The sequence below is a fragment of the Columba livia genome, chromosome 22 (genome assembly GCF_036013475.1).
Source record: "Columba livia isolate bColLiv1 breed racing homer chromosome 22, bColLiv1.pat.W.v2, whole genome shotgun sequence".
Lineage (NCBI taxonomy): Eukaryota > Metazoa > Chordata > Aves > Columbiformes > Columbidae > Columba > Columba livia.
In genome coordinates, this window is record NC_088623.1 from 5,272,813 (window position 1) to 5,290,984 (window position 18,172).

General features: G+C 51.3%; 1 long non-coding RNA gene across 2 annotated transcripts; it reads left to right on the forward strand.

Moving 5' to 3' along the window:
• The first annotated feature begins 647 nt into the window (after positions 1-647).
• LOC110364657 (uncharacterized) lies at positions 648-16,692 on the forward strand. Of its 2 annotated transcripts, none has more exons than XR_010467639.1 (5): positions 648-788; positions 10,516-10,771; positions 14,765-14,847; positions 14,920-15,045; positions 15,131-16,692. It is a non-coding gene; the product is annotated as an uncharacterized LOC110364657 (long non-coding RNA). The 2 variants fall into 2 exon arrangements; XR_010467638.1 differs by having other exon boundaries at positions 671-810.
• The last annotated feature ends 1,480 nt before the right edge of the window (positions 16,693-18,172 follow it).

Genomic DNA, 18,172 nt, shown 5'->3' on the forward strand with positions numbered 1-18,172 from the left:
GAAAATACCCTCTGGCACCCAAACCACCCTCAATCCGCCCCCCATGGCGGCGACCGCTCCCAACCTTCCGCCATGGCGAGCGGATCGTTGTTTGTATATATCTTTTTTGGTCCTTTTTTTCTCTTCCCCCCCATCGGATCCCTCGCCTTGAGCGTGTGTGTTCCTATTCAAGGACCCGCCACCTCCCGTCGTGCTAAAACCAGGAAGGAGGGAGCGCAGGGCTCGTTTCTGCCGGGACAGCGGGCGATGGAGGGCGCGAGGAGGGAGGAAGAGGACGGGCAGGCGGGAAAAGAGCCCGGGGGGGGCGGGAAAACATACAACCCACCTCCCTAGGCCTTTTGTTTAACCTGCGTTGATGCAAAGGAAGGTCTTGGCTTTATTTTTTTCCCCTCCCCTCGTCCTTTTTGATTTTTCCCACCCCGGTGGGATGTTTCCGAGCCCAACGGGGCAACTTTGCGGAGCGGGCGGTCGATTTTTCGGGAGGCGGCGGGCACGTCCCGCGGCCCCGAGTGCAGGAGTGGGTGCCAGCTCGCCTTTGTGCCAGCCTGCGTTGGCCTTGGGTGTCTGGTTGGGATGGAGCCTGGCATCCAGGCACCGCCCATTTCTTGGCGCTGAGCTGCGAGGAGAAGGAAAAGGGGAGAGAGCGAGCGAGAGAAGGGAAAAAGGAAATAAATAAGCCGTCTCACTCAAACTGGCCTTTCTGGGCAAAGGATCCGTCCCCGATGACTGTCCGGATAAGCGGAACTAAATCCAGCCACCACTCAACACCACCACCGCGCTCTTCCACGGTGCGTCTCTCTTGCTGCCTTGGTACGAAATCGAACCTCGCTCTTAATTTTGGGCTCTTGTTTTTCTTTTTCGTTCACGCGGTTGGGTGCTTTTTTTTGCCTTTGATCTGAAATAACGTTGTGTTCCTCCACTTGCTCCGTCGCTTTGTTGTTGCTGTAACCTGCCTTCTCCCCAAAACCCCTTCCCATCGGGTCCTCTGACCCTTGGTGCTAAAACATCCGGCTATAGAATCGGTCTCCTATAGAAAAGGATGTATAGGAGATAGGCTGGTCCTGATGTGCAGTGTTAGGAGCGGGGCCGGAGGGGGATTTCTCTCCCTTCCCTCGCCCGGGACGTCCCCGAGAGCCACCCGGGTTGTCGCGTGTTGCGCGGGTGCTTCTCTAGTTCCCCACCGGGCGATACCGAGGGGGTGAACACGAAAATCTGTCGAATCATGTTGGATTTGCAATTCAACATGGCAGCCGCAGCTGAGGCGGCGGGAGCTGCCGGCGCCGGGCAGGACGGCGGGCACGCGTGGCCCCGCGGCACCGGCGGGGCGCACGGAGGAGGGGGAGGGCGGGGGGACGGCACTGAGCCGAGGGCAGAGCGGGAGGGTAATTTCATCTCGTTTTTTGGGGGGGTGAGTAACACCAGGAGCAGTTCGGGAAGGAGGGAACTCAGGCGGTGTGGGTTTGTCAGCATTAACTGTTTAGAAGCTGGTTGGCTTTGCGCGCTGGCACGACATGCCGCGGGGCCGGGAGATGCCCGTGAGTGTGGCGGGAGGCGAAGCGGCCGAGGGGCGGTTTTCTCAGAGCGATGGAGGCCTTTAGGCTTTGGAGATGGACCGAGCAGGGAGGAAGCAGCTTTGTGAAGGCATCGGGACGATGGCCGGGGCCGCCCGGTGCCTCGTGGAGGTTCGCGCCTCTCCCCTCGCACCCCGGCGAGATTTGGCACCGGCGTGCCAAAGCTCTGCAGGTCTGCCCGGCCGTAACCGAGCCCCAGGGCTTGGCCCCAGCGTGTGTGAATCCGCTCTCTTTCTGTCAAACTTAATTTAGGCCCCTTTGGGACACAACAAAAGCAGCTTGTTCGCAGGGCAGGGTCCTCCTTCCCGGCCGCCGTGCACTTTGCAGGCACTTGGGAGCCATGGACGCCTCCCCTTCTCCTTCACCAAATTTTCCCTCCTCCTTTTCCCCCGCCTGGCTTCCCCCTCCTCCTCCCTTCTCCAAAAATTCCCTGTTTCAGCGAGTGACGCGTAGCCCTACAGTAAAGCCTTCAAACTGGCCACAAAGCACCCAAATGGCCTGGCCCCACTTTGCATCTGTGACCTGTGCAGTGCTATGGGGACATCCCCAAAGCTGTCCTTGCTGTCCCCGGCCTCCCGGAGATGCTGTCCCAGCTGTTGTGCCTCATGCACCCAGATTTGGCAGCCGGGACGCCGGGGTCCGGCTCTGAACCTCGACGCTCAGCACAGCCGTAAGCAGGTTTTTATGATATCCCAAAGTTGATTTGGAAGCCAAAACTCCCGTGTTGCAAGAGCTGGGGGCTGTCGTGGTCCCCAAAATATGTTGGGATGCTCTGTTCATCGGAGCACGATTACACCCAGACCCATAATGCCGGTGAGAAAGCAGCACTCGTGTTTTGCTCCTCAGTCCAGCTTTCCCCTTGCAGATGATTTACACCAACAGGTGGAACTAGACTTTCCCCAGTTTGTCCCCAGTCCCTATTTCTCTCCTCAGAAAAGCTGGTGGAGGGCAAACGTAAAAAAACCCACCGAAACCGATGGCTCCGGTGGGTTCTGCAATGGGCAGCCCAAGAGGAGAGAAAGTCTGAACTCGAGCAAGACACTTCTGACGTGTCCTAAGCAAAACATCTGGCAGCCCTGGAAGAGCCGTCCAGCCAAGGGACGCAGCTGTTTTATTCCACACAGCTCGCAGCAAAATAGGGCTCATGCTTCCAGAACATGGCTCAGCAAAAAGGATGAATTCTTGAAACGAGTTGGATCTTTCTGCCGTTTATTGCCGTTGAATCACAAGTTTGCTGTGGTGCAAGCTCTGCTCCATTTCCAGATGGGAGATCAGGAGGTTCCTGTGGGGTTTGGGCCTCGCTGCGTTAACCCCCCCACAGCCAGCACAGCCATCGGGGATGTGCACCGATGGTCCTGCGAGCAGGATCGGGCCTCCAGGTTTGTTAAGGGTGGCTCTGGGAAATTTCCTTTCCTTAAAAGGGCCAGGATTGGCCAAGGCAGAGTTGGGATTGTGATTTCCTTTTTTAGTTTTTATATTTTTTAAAAAAGAAAACCTGGAGCAAAGTTTGCATTGGGGAAAATCGCCTGGTTTGCAGTTGCAGCCAGCGCTGTGCTCGGTGTCTCCACAGGCCAGGCCCACGGGGACCAGCTTCACCCCTCTAGTAACCACCTCTTGTAGGGAAAGAGGAGGGAAAAAGGCCTTTGTGGGCTCCATCCTCAGCCTTTCCACTAATTGCCGACTAATTCCAGTGAATTTGGGGGCACAAGTTTAACGGCGTCCTCGTAGAAACACATCCATGGGCGAGCTGATGCTACCAGCTTCATGCACCACGGGGAACATACAGTATCCAGAGGTACCCAGGTCCAATTCACCCTCTGTACCACCCCACAGAAGAATCAATATCATTTATTTTTCCTTCCTGCAGTTTTTTTTCTCTCTGCACCTCTTTATTCCCTGATTTCCCTCCTCTGGTTTGTTATCGCGGAGTCACTCACGGCTACTGTTGATTTTCCTGTTACTTGGCTGCTGCAAAAGGTGAGGTCTGGGAGGACAAAGCGAGGCGGCCGCGTTGTTATTGTAGGGTTGCTCATGGGCACTGAGCTGTGCTGTCTGGATTTGCATTTGGAAAGCCGGTGAGATGCAGGGGCTGGTGCACGCTGGGTTTGCTGCGTTGAGGTTGCTCATGAGATAGTCCCGAACACAGAAAATGTAAGAGGAGAAGTAGCCCAGCAAAGGGCATGACAAATGCTGTATAAAGCGAGGCCTGTGGGGGCTCAAAGGTAGGTATTGTGTTATTGTGGTGACGACAACCAAAAATCACCCTGTGGTTTTGGGAGGTCCATAGGCTGGGGGGGGGCAGTTTTGCAAGCGCGTCATTGCGGCTGATGAGAGCTGGGATGGACGCAGAGGGATAGAGATGAAGGTATCTAGGAGGGTTTTGCTCTTTCCTCCAAGCTGGCACCGCACAGAACCTGAGCAGGTGAGGAAACCTGACCACTCGGGGTGTCTCAGTCTCCTGGGAATAAGAATACAGACCAAGTGTCCAGCATCACCTCCCAGTTCGGTGTGGCCTCTACAGCCTGCTGGGGGATGCCTCTGCGGTTTTAAATCTGCAAAAGCTCCTCCACTCCCTGGCTCCATCAACCACACACTGTTCAACACACACTGGATTCCACCCCAGAACCAACTGCATCTCAGCAGAGACACCCAACGTGCCCATCCCCAACACAGTCCTTGTTACAAGACTTGCTCTCGTTAGTCCTAAAATCTTCCCGGCTTTTTGGAGAGGCAGCAGCAAAAGAGTCTTGGAATGAGCTCCCAAAGTTGGGAAACCTGAGGCGGTGGAGCCTGGTGGTGCTGGAGCTGTTAGCCAGGCCAGGGCTGACCTGGGGCTGCATCCAGCCACACCTGGGAGTTCTCACCTGCATCCCAGCTTTGCTAGACTGGGCTCTCCCAGGCTCAGGGGATTAGCTGAGCTGTGGTTCCCAGGGCGGGGGAAGGGGCTAATGAACAGAGACAGGATAATGAAGCAGGTAAGGGCTTCCTGTCCTTTAGGGCTCAGGAGGAAATCCTGCAGCTGGTGAATCTGGATACGATTAGTGTCCGTTTCTCCGTGTGTAATCAACCCATCTGTTCATCCTTGCGCACCAACGGCGCACGCCCCGTCGCAGGCAGATGCCTCCCAGGCGCTGTGCTGATCCGTGTCTGCCACGGCCACTCCAGGCAGGATCAGAACTAGAAAGCTCTGAGCCCTGGATGCTGTGACGGCGGCTGCTCCCTCTCCTGGCGCAGGTCAGGCCAGAGGGAGCCCTGTGGCAACACACTGCGATTGCTGCGAACAGCAGGACCAAGCCCAGGGAAATTATTGTGGCTTTAAGGGGCCGATAAGAAAGATGGGCACAGACTTCTAACAGGGGCTGTTGCAACAGGACAAGGGGTGATGGTTTTAAACTAGAAGAGCGGAGATTCAGGCTGGAAGTGAGGAAGGAATTGTTGGCCCTGAGGGTGGTGAGAGCCTGGCCCAGGTTGGCCAGAGAGGTGGTAGATGAACCATCCCTGGAGACATCCCAGGCCAGGCTGGACGGGGCTCTGAGCAACCTGAGCTGGTGAAGATGTCCCTGCTCATGGCAGGGGGGCACTGGGGAGCTGGGAAGGTCCCTCCAACCCAAACTGTTCTGTGATTCTATGAAAGCCTCTTCATTGATGGGAAGGCAGGCATCTCCTCCAAAGGGCTTTGGACAAAAGTTCCAAGCGATCTTTGTAACGCACTGATAAGCTCAGCTTACCAGATGCTGCCTGGTCATCTGAGCTCAGCTTTACCGCAAGCAGGTAAAGGTGGATTACGTTTGGCTGCCAGGCTTGTACAGTCTTGTTCACCACAAGGGATCCTGAGTGTGGGTTGCACAGCCCCCACGTGCTTGTGGAAGGGACTGGGCTTTTGGTCCAGCTCTGTCGGAACACTGGGTAAAGCTGATGGTGCTGGTGCAGGATCCTGAGGGTTTGTTCCACCTTCTTTTCCTTGGCAATCTTGGCCAACAGTGCAAAAAGCACTTGGCAGCCCTGCATTGGTTTGCGAATGCCAGGCCAGCGTGTCAGCTTGGGCTGAAATGCAGTCAGAGGAGGAGCTGATGTGCGGATCGATGCTTTTCCGTAACGCAGTGGCTCAAGCTTACAATGGTCCTTTAGCATCTTCCGAAAGGTCAAGTGTGGTGCCAGAGGCAGGACAATACCTAAGTGGTGCAATTCCCAGTCCTGTAAACTCGAACTGTGTGAACTTACGGTTATATTTGCTCTCGTGTTGCATTTGGTGGTTGGAGTGTCTTGAGGGATCTGCTGTACTTTGTGCTGGCCACATGCAGAAGACAAAGATGATCTCTGCTCTGGGAAGATCTCTCCTGTATGTACTGTTAAGTGACCCAGGCACCTGAGCTCCTGCCATTTGCAACCCAGCACCAAAACGTCACTCCTGGCCAGAAACAATTTGAGGGATGCATCACAGGTTAGACATTTCATTTGCTTTCAAGGGGTATTTGTTGCTTAACTTCTAAATGCAACCTGTCTTCAGCCCCTGTTCTATTGCTGTGTCCTGTTCTTTGGGTCCTAAACCTTCTGATTCTTGTTTGTTTTGGAATGCACTGATTTACCACTAAGGAATAAAGGAAAAACAAAAGAAAACAGCAGAACTTGTTTGCATAGGCCATACATTGTTCTGTGTTCTGCTGCTGCTGAAACAGAGGCAATAAATCCCATTCCCTCGACAGAAAGAGGGGTTTGGGTGGTGGCTGCGTGCAAACAAGGCCAGGGAAAACAAACAAGCGGGAAAACAGTGGGTTTAGCAGATGACAGTTGAGGATGGACAGTCAACTGATGGGTTAAAGCCAAAACAATACCATCAATTAGCAAAGATATATTGATATTATTTCTCCAAGGCATTTTTGCATCAACAAAGAGGAAAGAGAGATGGATCTGTGTTATGGTATCTGTGGTCAAACTTGGCTGCAAATAGGAATCTGTGCAGTTGCTGTGTTGGAAAAGGGGAGTTTTGTAAGGAACTCTGCCTGTGGAAAATATGTCCATGGTTCCAGAAGGGCTCAGCCAAAAGGGTGATGAAAATCTGTCTGCTGGTGTCATCGTCAGAACTGCTGGAGGTGGAACATTTACTAATCTTGCTTATTTTAGGGGGCCTGCTTTCAGCAGCAGGTCATTCTGAACACGCAGCTCTCAAAACTCAGCCCTCTAAAGTCCAACACGACACGCACCTCAGACACGTGCTCACACCAGCCAAGGAGAAAGAGCTAATGCCATTTGTCCCCATTCACAAAGAAAGCTCCTCTCATCAGTAAGTTAATAAAATCCCTTTGCTTCTTACTTGCCTTTTCATCCCCTCTACATTTTACGAGCCAGAAGGAAAATGGCCAGTGCAGGGAGAACACGATGACGCCCGGGCTGCGTTTGTACCAGGACGTGAACAGAGCAGAAGGAGAAGACCCAAAGAGAATCCAGCCAACAGCCGCTTTGATGCTGAGGAAAGCCCACAGACTCAAATGCATGATGATGAGCAGCTGATTCCAACAGCTTTACAACATGGTGGGAATTAAACAGAGCTAAAGCACGAGGACAGAGCAGAAAGGACTATACGTGACCACGACCTGATCTACCACCGGTTCACTAAACCCACAGCAGCCCAGGTTGGGGGCTACAAAAATATCCCCCTGCTCAGCAGCTCCTCCCTTGTCCTTTGTGAAGGTCCAGCGTTTTAATAGGATTCACACCTCTCTCTCTCATCACATAAACGGCTCTCTGAGTGACCCAGGTCCGCAAAACCTGTGCATTCATGATCTCCTTTCCTTGCTTTGATACCTTCCCCTCCATGCTAATGAGCCTCCCAAGCGCAAGAATCCTCTTGGTTATTCTTAAATCCTTATTGCCGCCTTTCATCCCATGCAGCCCTCCCATTTGAGATATATTGAATAAGCAACTAGTGCTGAGGGGCTATTAATACCTTCAGCAATCCCAGCCCCACACGTGTCCCTCACCCCCTATTGCTCCATCTCAGGATACTGGGAAAGGCAAAACACCCTGTCTGGTAAATGTATCTTGTCCTGCCTTGTTCACAACAAGTTTTCACTTAGAATAAGGATTGAAATAAAGTTCCTCACTTTGTCAGGGCTTTTCTAGAAGACAGTATTGGTGCCAGAGCAGTTGAAATTGTTTCTCATTCCCAGCTTCAAGCTGATGTACCACACATGGCCATTTCTTGATCTGTTGCCGTGGGCATCAAGAGCCCTTTGGTCTTTATTCTACAAGCTGCCTTGATGTTTTTCTTGGAAGAGAATTGCACAAGAAGTACAGTATTTTTTCAGTGCGATGGCTAGGGGTCTCAAGTGAGCATGGTCTTCCCAAACCTTATTAAAAATAAACCAGACTTGGATCTCTCAAACACCTTCAAAATTCCCAAACTACAGGTTAATTCAAGGGTACAAACCTACCTCCGAGGTTCGCATGGCTCCCCACCAAGCCTGCATGAGAAGTTAGGAGGGGAAGGCACTTAATGGTTTATTACAGGTGATGCTTATTTTCAGGTCTATTTTAATTAGAGTAATCAATCACAGCAAATTGTGAAACAATAACTCCATAACAATTTCCACCTGGCTGTCTCAGGTTACTTACCGAAAAGTTGGTGAGGATCAGATAGTGAGGAATAGTGGTTATTAAAATACCTTAAGATTTTAGGTTTCTTTACAGGATAATTCAAGACTTTGGCATTATATTTCTGCTCTGAATTACTCTGCAGAGAAACAGCCTCCCCACTGGCTAGATAAAGCTTAGCAGGCCCAGCCTCCAGTGCTTAAATTTATCCCACAAAGTGCCTGTCCAATTAACAACCTTCCCTATAGGATTTTCCTACAAGATCTCTAACAGCTTCAAAACTGTGCTAGGTTTGGCATTTCCAGTTCCCCGCACCCTTAGCGGACAGGGCTTGTAACTGGGAACTAAACCATCCTAAATCGTGGGAATAGTCCTAATTATCACTGCATGTCTGTCCTACGGAAGCGGAAAGCCCAGGGGTGGTTTGATTTGGGTGCTCCTAAGGGTCTTCCCATGCTGGGTGCTCTCATACGAGGTTGCACGGTGCTTGTTTTACTCTAAAAATCTTGTTTGGTTTTGGTCAGCACTTGAAGGGACTTACGATTATCACAACATCGTAGAATCATTTTGGTTGGAAGAGACCCATGAGACCATCGAGTCCACCCGTCCCCCAGCCCTGTCCCTGCCCCATGTCCTGAGAACCTCATGTCCGTCTGTCCAACCCTCCAGGGATGGTGACTCCAGCACTGCCCTGGGCAGCCTGTTCAATGCCCCACAGCCCTTTGGGGAAGACATTGTTCCTAAATCCAACCTCAACCTCCCCTGGCTCTTTTTGTCCCTCCTGGTGTACCCAGAGGGACGGGGACAGCCCTGTGCCACAGGCTGTGGGCAGCTGCCTGCACTGTCCCTCCTCACTGCAGGTGCCAATAGGATCCAGGTCGCAGAGGCCATGTTGCCGTCCCCAAGGCCTCCTCGCCTGCGCTGGGTTCCTCTCCCCCTCCCCGCCGGTGTTATTTACACCGTTTCCTGCCCAGGGAAGTTGAGGAGTTTGACGTTACCGGGTTGGTTTCCGCTCTCCTGCCCGGCTCCCATCGGGAGCCCTTGCAGAGTCCAGACCCGCAGCGATGGCGGCGGCCGGGGGCAGGACAGAGGTGCCAGCCAGGCCTGGGGAAGGGAACGTAACCCCCGTCCGGATGCACAACTCGAGCTCAACCAGCCCAGGATGGCTGGAAAAGCTGACCCCCGTGTCCACCCCTCTGCATCGGTCCTGCCGTGGGGCTGGACGGGGTCGCTCAGCCCCGGCGGGAGGAAGGGAGGACGTGCCCGGGCATCGCTGCGGAGCTTTTTGGGTTCCTGCCGAATCGACGCCCTCCCCTCTCCCTCCCTCCCCTCCTCATCCTTCCCACACGCTCCCTCCGGCCTGCATCTCCCCTCCCTTCCCTTCTCCCTCCCATCCCGCAGCAAACAAAATGGCTGCTGCATGGCCATTTTGTTTTCTGCCTGGAAGGGGGAAGCCAGGACGCTGGGACTTGGCTCTTTTTGGGAGGCTGCGGCCATGTTCGAGCCCAAGTCTCCCGTCTCTACGTGGCACCGGCTGTAGCGAGAGAGGAAAAAAAAAGGACCTTCTGGAACGAGACCAAAGTCAGAGACAGAGAGTGGGTAGTTTTGGCGTATGTTGAGCACTGAAAATGCCTGGAATTGCCAAACTGAGCTTTTGTATTAGCAGCGTAAGGCTACTCGGTGCACACAGAGTCGCGGGGCTGCACGATGTAGCCGGACGGAAAGGTTTGTTCGCTATATTCAATAAAACAGCCCTCCTTTCTTCTGTATTTATAAAGTACCAGAGAGCACTGTTGTCTAATTTGTTTTTGGACAGGCGGATGGTTTTACACATCGGCTTGGTATGATTAGAGCCGGTCATTGCCGGACGGTAGCATTTTAACCTGTTGTGTGTCCTCTTGTTTTTGGTGAATACAAGATCCGACCTTTCCACCGATCCGGCAGTGCCTGGATTCAGCCGATGCGATCTGGAGGATTGTTTTTTAATTTTTAATTATTTTTTTTTTAGAGAGATTTTTGTTTCGTTTGTTGCCGCCTTGCCTTGAAAGTTTCCACGTCGGGAATACAAAAATCTTCATTTAAATATTAAAAGAAATAGCCGTTGTTGGCTTTTTTAAGCCCTTGCTTTTCTTGCGAGGCTGGAGCTGTGCCGTGCCAACGAGCTGTTTACCGCACCGGCGTGTGTATCCTGCACACGTTTAGGTGTGATACGCGACGGAGACGCCATCAACAGCAACACTCCTTGAAAGTTTAAGGGAACTTGGTGGCGTTACCGCACAATTTTGCGCAGAAGCGTGGCCAAAACACCAGAACATGCGCCGAAATAAAAGCCTTTTTTTTTTTTTTTTTAAAGAGATTCTGCATTTCCTTCGGTAACCTGGATGTCTTGGAGTCAGGAGCCACGTCTCTTCGTGCACGGACGCTCGGAGGAACAGATCTTTGTGCCGTGGCGTAGGGGGATCGGGCTTTGATAAGGCATCGCTTTTGGGGTGGTCGTCCTACCTTTCCTTGAGGGGCTGCCCGGACATCTGGAGAGAAGCAGCCACGTCCAGAGAGGAGCTGGGAAGGAGAACAGAAAGAGGGGAACATCACTTTTCTTGCACAGAAAGGTATTTGCCTCCATATCTGCTTGGCTCGGTACAAACGGACAATATAGACAATCGCATGGGCAACGGTGGTGCTGGGGCTGCACGTGTGGGCGCTGGGCGGGCGGTTCGCATTGCGAATTAGATATTTAGGTCTAAATCTCCGTTAGGGGTGGACGTTACCTGCGCACCTTCCGTGAGCAGCTTTTGAACCGAACGTTGAGAAGGAAAACTGTATTAAGGGAAGAGTTTTGCAGAATATAACAGGGAAGCGTCTTCCTTCTTTAGATTTTTGAGTTAATATATATAATTGATCATGGAGCAGGTAAAAATAAACAAAAAAGGTATTTTTTCCTCTTACATATATTGATTTTTAGTATTCTAGAGAACTTACTCTGTGAAATATCAATAGTGTCTCTTTTAGCTTTATGACAAAAATTCCTGGATATTTTTTGCCTTCAGGAAAGTGTAAATTTTATGCTAATTCACAAGAAAAATACGTGAACATTTCAAAAAACCATTACCTTTGTGGCCACCTTCAATAACGGGTTTATGAAGGGTTAATAAAAGATAAATCATGTAACAAGCAGGTTACAGATGCTTGTATTATAGATAACAATACCAGATCCATTAACGATGATCCAGATGTTTATAAACATCTGAAAGGACTCCAACATATAACAGAGGAGAAGCTATTATTAAGATACCTGCTAATTGTTTAGTAACAAACAAACGCTCTGATAACGTTGATATGAAATACTACCTACGTCATTAAAAGAGCATGGAGGAGAAGCATTGCTGAGACATGGGGGCTGTTGCAGGAATGAACTTCACATATATTTGCTTCCCTTTCCCTATTTGCAGCACCTTTGATTAACTCTTTAGAAGCGTGATATTGTAATATGGACTCCAGGAGCAGGTATCTGGGAAGACAGTCGGCTTCGCTTTTCTGAGCGGTTCTCCTGGCCTGTGAGAGAGTTAAAAGCAAGTTGTCCTTGTGGCTAGTTTGGCAAATGTCATTTTTTGCTTTCCAGTTGCATGGGTTGCGTCCAAGATGTGTTTTTTTGGGCTGTTTGCTACTTTTTCTGTGAGCGGGCTCCCCGGCGGAGCCGCACGGCTCTGAGCGGCGCCGTATGTGGATGTACGCCCTGACAACGTTGGGGAGCTATCAAAAATCTTCCCACCTCTCTTTGTTTTCGCTTATTTTAGGCTTTTTTGGGTTTTTTTTTGGTCTGTTTGCTTGTCATTTTGCCGCTCCAGCAATGCGGCAAGGCGAGGATGTGAAGGCACTGCTGACTTCCCTATGGGCGAAGCTCAGGAAACAAAATGGCCGACCGTCAGCCATTTTGAGCCCCAGCACACAGGGCTCTGCCCCAGCCCAAACCGGGCTCCTGGAGCCTGAAAAGCCTCTCGGAGGCGCCGGGCCCTGATTTCCCACTGAGAAACCCTGCCTGTCCCCAGCACGTTTTGGCACCGACACGCAGGACTGCGGCTATACAAAGGCTGAAAGCAGCGTCTGCTTTTAAAGGAGCGACTTTGTTGTTTTACTGTTTCCTCCTCCCCCCACCTCCTCCTCCATTTCATTCAGTGCTCCTTAATAAACCAGAGCAGCTCCTCAAAGCTTCACAGCCTTTCCAGTGGGCTCCATGCCTCCCTGTTTTAAAGGCAGAAACTTGGCCGTGCTTGGGCATCTTTAGTCTGCAAATGCTTTGAAATTTGGGGGCCCATCAGCTCGGGTTCTGACCGGCTGCTCGTCATGGGCCACCCTGGGCCCTGCTAACTGCAAACCAGCCGTAGGTCACCTCTCCCTCTGCAAAATGAGTCTGAAAGCTGCACTGGAAATGCTATATTTCCTTTTTTGCCAGCCTGGAGGATCTTGCTGTGAAGAAACATATTAATTCTTTACCTGCCAATTTCTCCCTTCATAGAAAATGGTGGTTTTCAAAGAGGTCCAGTTCTTAGCAGTCAAGTATCCAAAAATCTTCAAAAGCTGGGCTTAAATAACTCGGGAGAGGCTTTGGGATACAAGCGTCTGACTCCTGCAGACCCCATTGGCTATTTTATCCGTTAATTTGCAAAGCTACATCATACTCGGGCACTTTTAAACCTGATGCTTCAGCATCGATGTGCTGGAAGGGAAGGTTTTGTGTCTGAAAGGGCAGAGCTGGAACGCAGCTCACTTGGGTGATTGCTGTGGGATATTTGCAAGAATCTTGGTAAATGGGGAGTTTGCACGAATCTTGTGGCTGCACAGATATATGACAAACTCATAACGGCTCTTTCTGCAACCCCAGCAAGGTTTTACCACTGAGCTGTGACCCAGTATGCGTGTGATCTTCTCTCTCCCAGGATCTACGATTCTCCAGCAGATATTAAACCAGAACGTCTCTTTTCTCTGTCAAACACAGCCAGGAGAGGTGGATATCGTCCTGTTCTAACCTCGTTAGGCTGGCCTAGGCAAACCCTTGCAACCAGAGACTGGAACAGGACTTCCCAAGGCTGGTTCCAGCCTCGGCTTTACCATGGACCTGCTGTCTGATCTTTTACAAACTGGGTGCTTCTTCTTTCGTCATTTTTTGTCGCGATGGTTTAGACCACAAGCCATCCAGGAGAGGGGCGACTTGTCATTGCGATTCGTATAGCACCAACACCAACGAATGGGTGGGATGGTCGTGGTGATCCTTACTAGGAATGGTATTTCTAAACCCTCCCGTTTGTCTCCTTTCTTCACAGATCAGGATTGCAGAGTCAGCAGCTGGGTATTCCCGAAACCTACACTCATTAAGGCAATTATTGTAATTAACTCTCCTGTTTTCAGGATTACTTATAGAAGTCAGAAGGGATTTTTTTTTCTCTCTTTCTGTGTATAATTAGATTTACGTGAACTAGGAGTTATTAAATATAATTTCCCACCCACAATTTGAGATTGGCCCAAACACCTGTTCTCTGCAATAGTATCACGAGTGACCTTTTAGACGTCTGGCTTACACATCTTGCTTGTGCGCTTAAAATAATACAAGCCACCAGATTGGGAGCAAGAGTCTCTTCAGAGAAGATGAGCATCCTCTGCTACATCAAGTCCCCTACCATTGCAGCAACCGCTGGCTTTCTTGCCACCACGATCCTTTCTGGTCCATGCCCGTTAGCTGTGGAAGCACAAGGCGTTAGGCGGCCTTTATCCCCTTGGGGACTCATTTCTTAGCCCAGCACAGCACTCAGCAGATGTTTTGGTGGCTGGGGACACGTCCCACGGGGAGTCCTCAGTCTCTGCTGAGCTGCACGTGAACTTCACGTGCTACCGGCAGCTCCCTTTTCCTTACGTCTTTCTTTAATCTTCAAGGGGAATTCTTTCTCACTGCAAAAGAAACACTCACACCTTTCTTTTAAGCTGCCACCTTAATACCTTGTGTCTGTATTTGGGTGTAGAGAGAACACAAAAGCCTCAGGAGGTGAGCCAAGGGCTGGGGGGGCAGCCAGGCTGTCTCAGATCGCGCTAATAGTGCCTGGCTGTGCCGCAGCATTAAAGGGGCACCGAGCCTGCGTGTTGCGCTCATTTGTTTAGGAAACAAGATCTGCCTTGATGTACTCGATACCATTACATTTGCAGCCTAAAAGCTTCCTTGTACTCGGTTATTTCTAATCTGCTCAATTCCCCGGAGTGCCCCGCAGCTAAATGGATGGATTCTCTTATCTGGTCTGGTAGGTTTGTTCTAGATAGGCTGTGTGTTCGAGAGGTGAGGTCAGCCTGGCTGTGTGTGCCTTGGCGTTACTGCGGTTTCAGGAGAACCGCGGTATCTGCGCGTACGGCCCTGGGCTCAAAGGGAACAGCTGCTGCTTCCCTAAGCCTTTGGGTGCAGAAAGTTTGCAGCCAGCGTGACTGTCAAGGATAAAGCGCAGCTCAGGTGGGCTGAAGGAGGTTTAAATGAGGAAAGGGATCTCCAGGACAAGGTTGGGGCTGAGACTCCGTTGCCCTAACATCGCAAAGTCTGATGGATTTTCACGCATTTCTCTTCACAGCAGCCGCGGAACGGCCGATGCCTGGAAGAGGGTCGTCTCATCGCCTGAGGCTGCCGCGATCTCAAGCTGTCCTTGAGGCTGAGGTAGTAGATTGAATAGTTGTGGAGTCCGATCCTCCCTTTGAGCAAACTATACAATCTACTGTCTTTCCTAAGGAGACAGTCAGGTCTTCAGTTCGCATCGTCTCCTCCTGCACCGAGCACAGAGGCAGGTGGTGCCAGCAATGCCAAGCCAGCGACGCGGCGCGGAATGGGGCGAGACCCCTGTACTGCTCTGTGGAGGTGAGGTAGTAGGTTGTATAGTTTGGTGGGAGGGATTTGATCCCATTTCAGGTGATAACTATACAGTCTATTGCCTTCCTTAAAGAGCAGCAAACCCACCAGAGGACTGGCTCAGCCAAAGAGCTCCTTCTTTCTGCTAAGGAGCCCAAGACGCAGCACGGCGTTGTGTTATAGCCTCCAGGATTGCGTTCATCCAGGGACTGCTCCGTGACTCAGTTGTATGAGCCACCTACTCACGGAAAATCTCTCTCTCCATCTCATGGGTGCAAGAGAAACAATGAAATGAGTCGGTGCATCAGCTCCTGGTATACGGTTCTATTTTTTTTGTGTTTTTCCTTCAAGATGTAAAGGGTTTAAGCAAGTGGTTCTTTTCTGTTCTATCCTCCATTCTAGAAGGGTAATTTGGTACAAAGAGGACAGATCTGAGCTTGTGGTTTAAGTTTGTGGCACCCAGTTCTGAAGTCTGGGTTAAGAACCAGATCCAAGAGGAAGCTTAGGCTGTGCCCTCCAAGCCCTGGTTGCTGGTCAGATGTGGCCGGTTGGCCCCTGCTCAGGAAGTACATTCTGGTTTGGACAAGTTCCCAGCTCTCCCATGCTTCGAGTTAGAGGGTGGTTCTTCCTGATGTGATAATCAGTACCAACCTAACTCACTTCTAGGCAAACCCTGGTGAGGAGATAAGGGCTCCTGTGCATTCACACAGAATAAGCCAACAATTCAGACTAACACCCTGTCCTAGAGCAGAGACAGGTAAGGAAGAGACGCGAGCCAAAGGCAAGTTCTAATCCTTCTGGGTTCCCCAGGCAGGTGGCACCATGATCTGACAACAGACTCAGGAGCAGGCAGCGTGTTTCAGAGCTCTGGGACGTGACAAGGGACAGGGAATCGTTGTTTCTTCTCTTTTGTAGGAGCAGATGGGACTTTCCCTCTGCTGTATTCCAAAGTTGGGTCAAGACTGAGTGGACCTGTAACATGATCAGGGCTGCGTCGATTCTTCAAAGCCATCTCAGGCCATTGTCACTGCCAGGGAAAGGCATGAGATCAACACATTGGGGGCACACAGAGGACACCTTCTCAGGGCTGCAAAAAGGAATTAGAGACCCCAAATTTCACCCCGAGCAATGCACAGGGAGACCCAGACCTGACTGCGTGGACCACGAGACTCCCCAGAACGAAACAATTTAAGGCTTCTCTTCTTTTTAGGATGGGGCGTAGCTGGGACTTGACTTCCCAGGCCGGGCGACAGCTGGTGGGTGGGGATGCGGCCGTGTCTAGTGGTGAAGGAATGCAGTCCTCTCCCCGTAAATCTGGCTCTTCAGCAGCCCTGGCGACTTGCTGTGCAAAACTACAGCGTGGTGCTCTGAGATGCATTATTATCCTCGAGCTGCTTGCGAAGGGGCAGGGCTCCTACCCGCAAATTGCTTGGAAGGTACCAAAATAGCACCACAAGCATGGGAACAGAGTGGCGGATCCACTCGGTGTTTAAGAGCTATCCCCTAGAAAAGAACTAATCCTGCGTGCCCCAAGCGGAATCAGCGCTGTCCCCTCCATTGCACTGATGTTAACACGGAGAATCTCAAGCAGTGAAACTGCGTGAGCTGGAATCCATGAATAAAATATTACTGGAGATATTCTCCTGCGCAATTAAATTTGTCTTAACTTTTTTGTTGTTTTGAACAGTGTCTTTTTACTGCCTTGAAGCAAGTTGGGCTGGTGAACTGGGGCCTTTAGAGGGGTGTTCCTGTGCGTCACTGACCGAATTCTCCCTTTGACCCGGATCCTAGCGTGGAAGGGAAGCCACAGCCGGCACACGATGAGGATGTGGGGCACACGGGTTGGCCAAGCAGCTCAGACCACCCGTTTTTGCTTTCCTGGGCCAGCCCAAACCCCATCACCAAGCCCTAACCTGCCTCCTCGCCCTCAGTCAGCGCATGGGCTGCACCTGGGCTGCTCTCTGCCTTGCACAGTCCTCACTATTAACATGTTTATACCAGCAACAGGTGATTACAGGCACTACCAGGCTCCACCAACCCATCGTCTTGTCTCTGATAAACCACAACCAGGGCTCAGAAACCTGCCGAAGCAATATTTACTTTCTCAAATACTTCTTATATATATATAGGAAGGGCAGTGTCTGCCTAGGAGGAGGGTTAGCAGGATGTCTGAGCTTATAACTATGGATTTTGGGGACACTCAGCTAGCTTGCTGGCCAGGACCCCACAGCACATCTCCGCAGGGCAGCAACACCACCGCGGCCTTCAACATCAGGGAGAAGCAGGTGCCTTCTTTTAGCAAAAAGTAGCCAGAAAACAAGAGGAAGAAAGGCGGGTCCCCACCAGCACCGCCAGGGACACTGCGGGATGAGAGTACCTGCAACCCAAATGCTCAGAGGGAATATTTTGCAGCTGGCAGGCCCTACCAGCATCACATCCCCCAGAAGGTGCATGTGCTTGTCCCAACCCTTCCGACTCACCGGATCCAGGGGAGCTCAGGAACCAAAGCCAAGTGACCTTCCTCTTGCTCCTGTCCCTGCTGGGAAACAACCCCAGGGCTGGGGAGGAACCACGCAGGTGGGGTTGATGTAGCAGCCAGGCCTTATAAACACCACAAATCCTCTTCTTTTAACCCAACTGACCACAATTAAATGCCTCCTCCTTCCACACGTGGCTACAGGGCTGCCAGGAGCCGGCAGCATCTTTAATGGGCTCTTGGCTCCTTTCTGCTCTGTGGATTTGCCCACCGGGTCACCCTGATGCCAGAGCGTCCTTTGTGCCAACCCCAGAAGCAGAGTGGAAATGCTGCGAGAGTCTCCTTGGAACGGTTTGTGTCCTTCCCTGTGCACCACACCATACCCTGCCCTTCCCTAAAACTCCTTCATTTGGGATTAAACCAAACCCCTGAACGCCTGTTCTGGCAGGGCCCAGCCCCACTGTCCTGGGGTACAGTGGGGAGAGAGAAGGGGACATGCCTTCTCATTTCGTATTGTATGTTACAAGGAACTCTGTAAATATGTCCTTGCACTACTGCGTGACTCCAGAAGTCAAAACCCTAAGGCAGACGAACCCCAATAGTTTTTACAAGCTGGCCCCACATCATGGCAAAATGTTTACATCTTAGAATGGTTTTGAT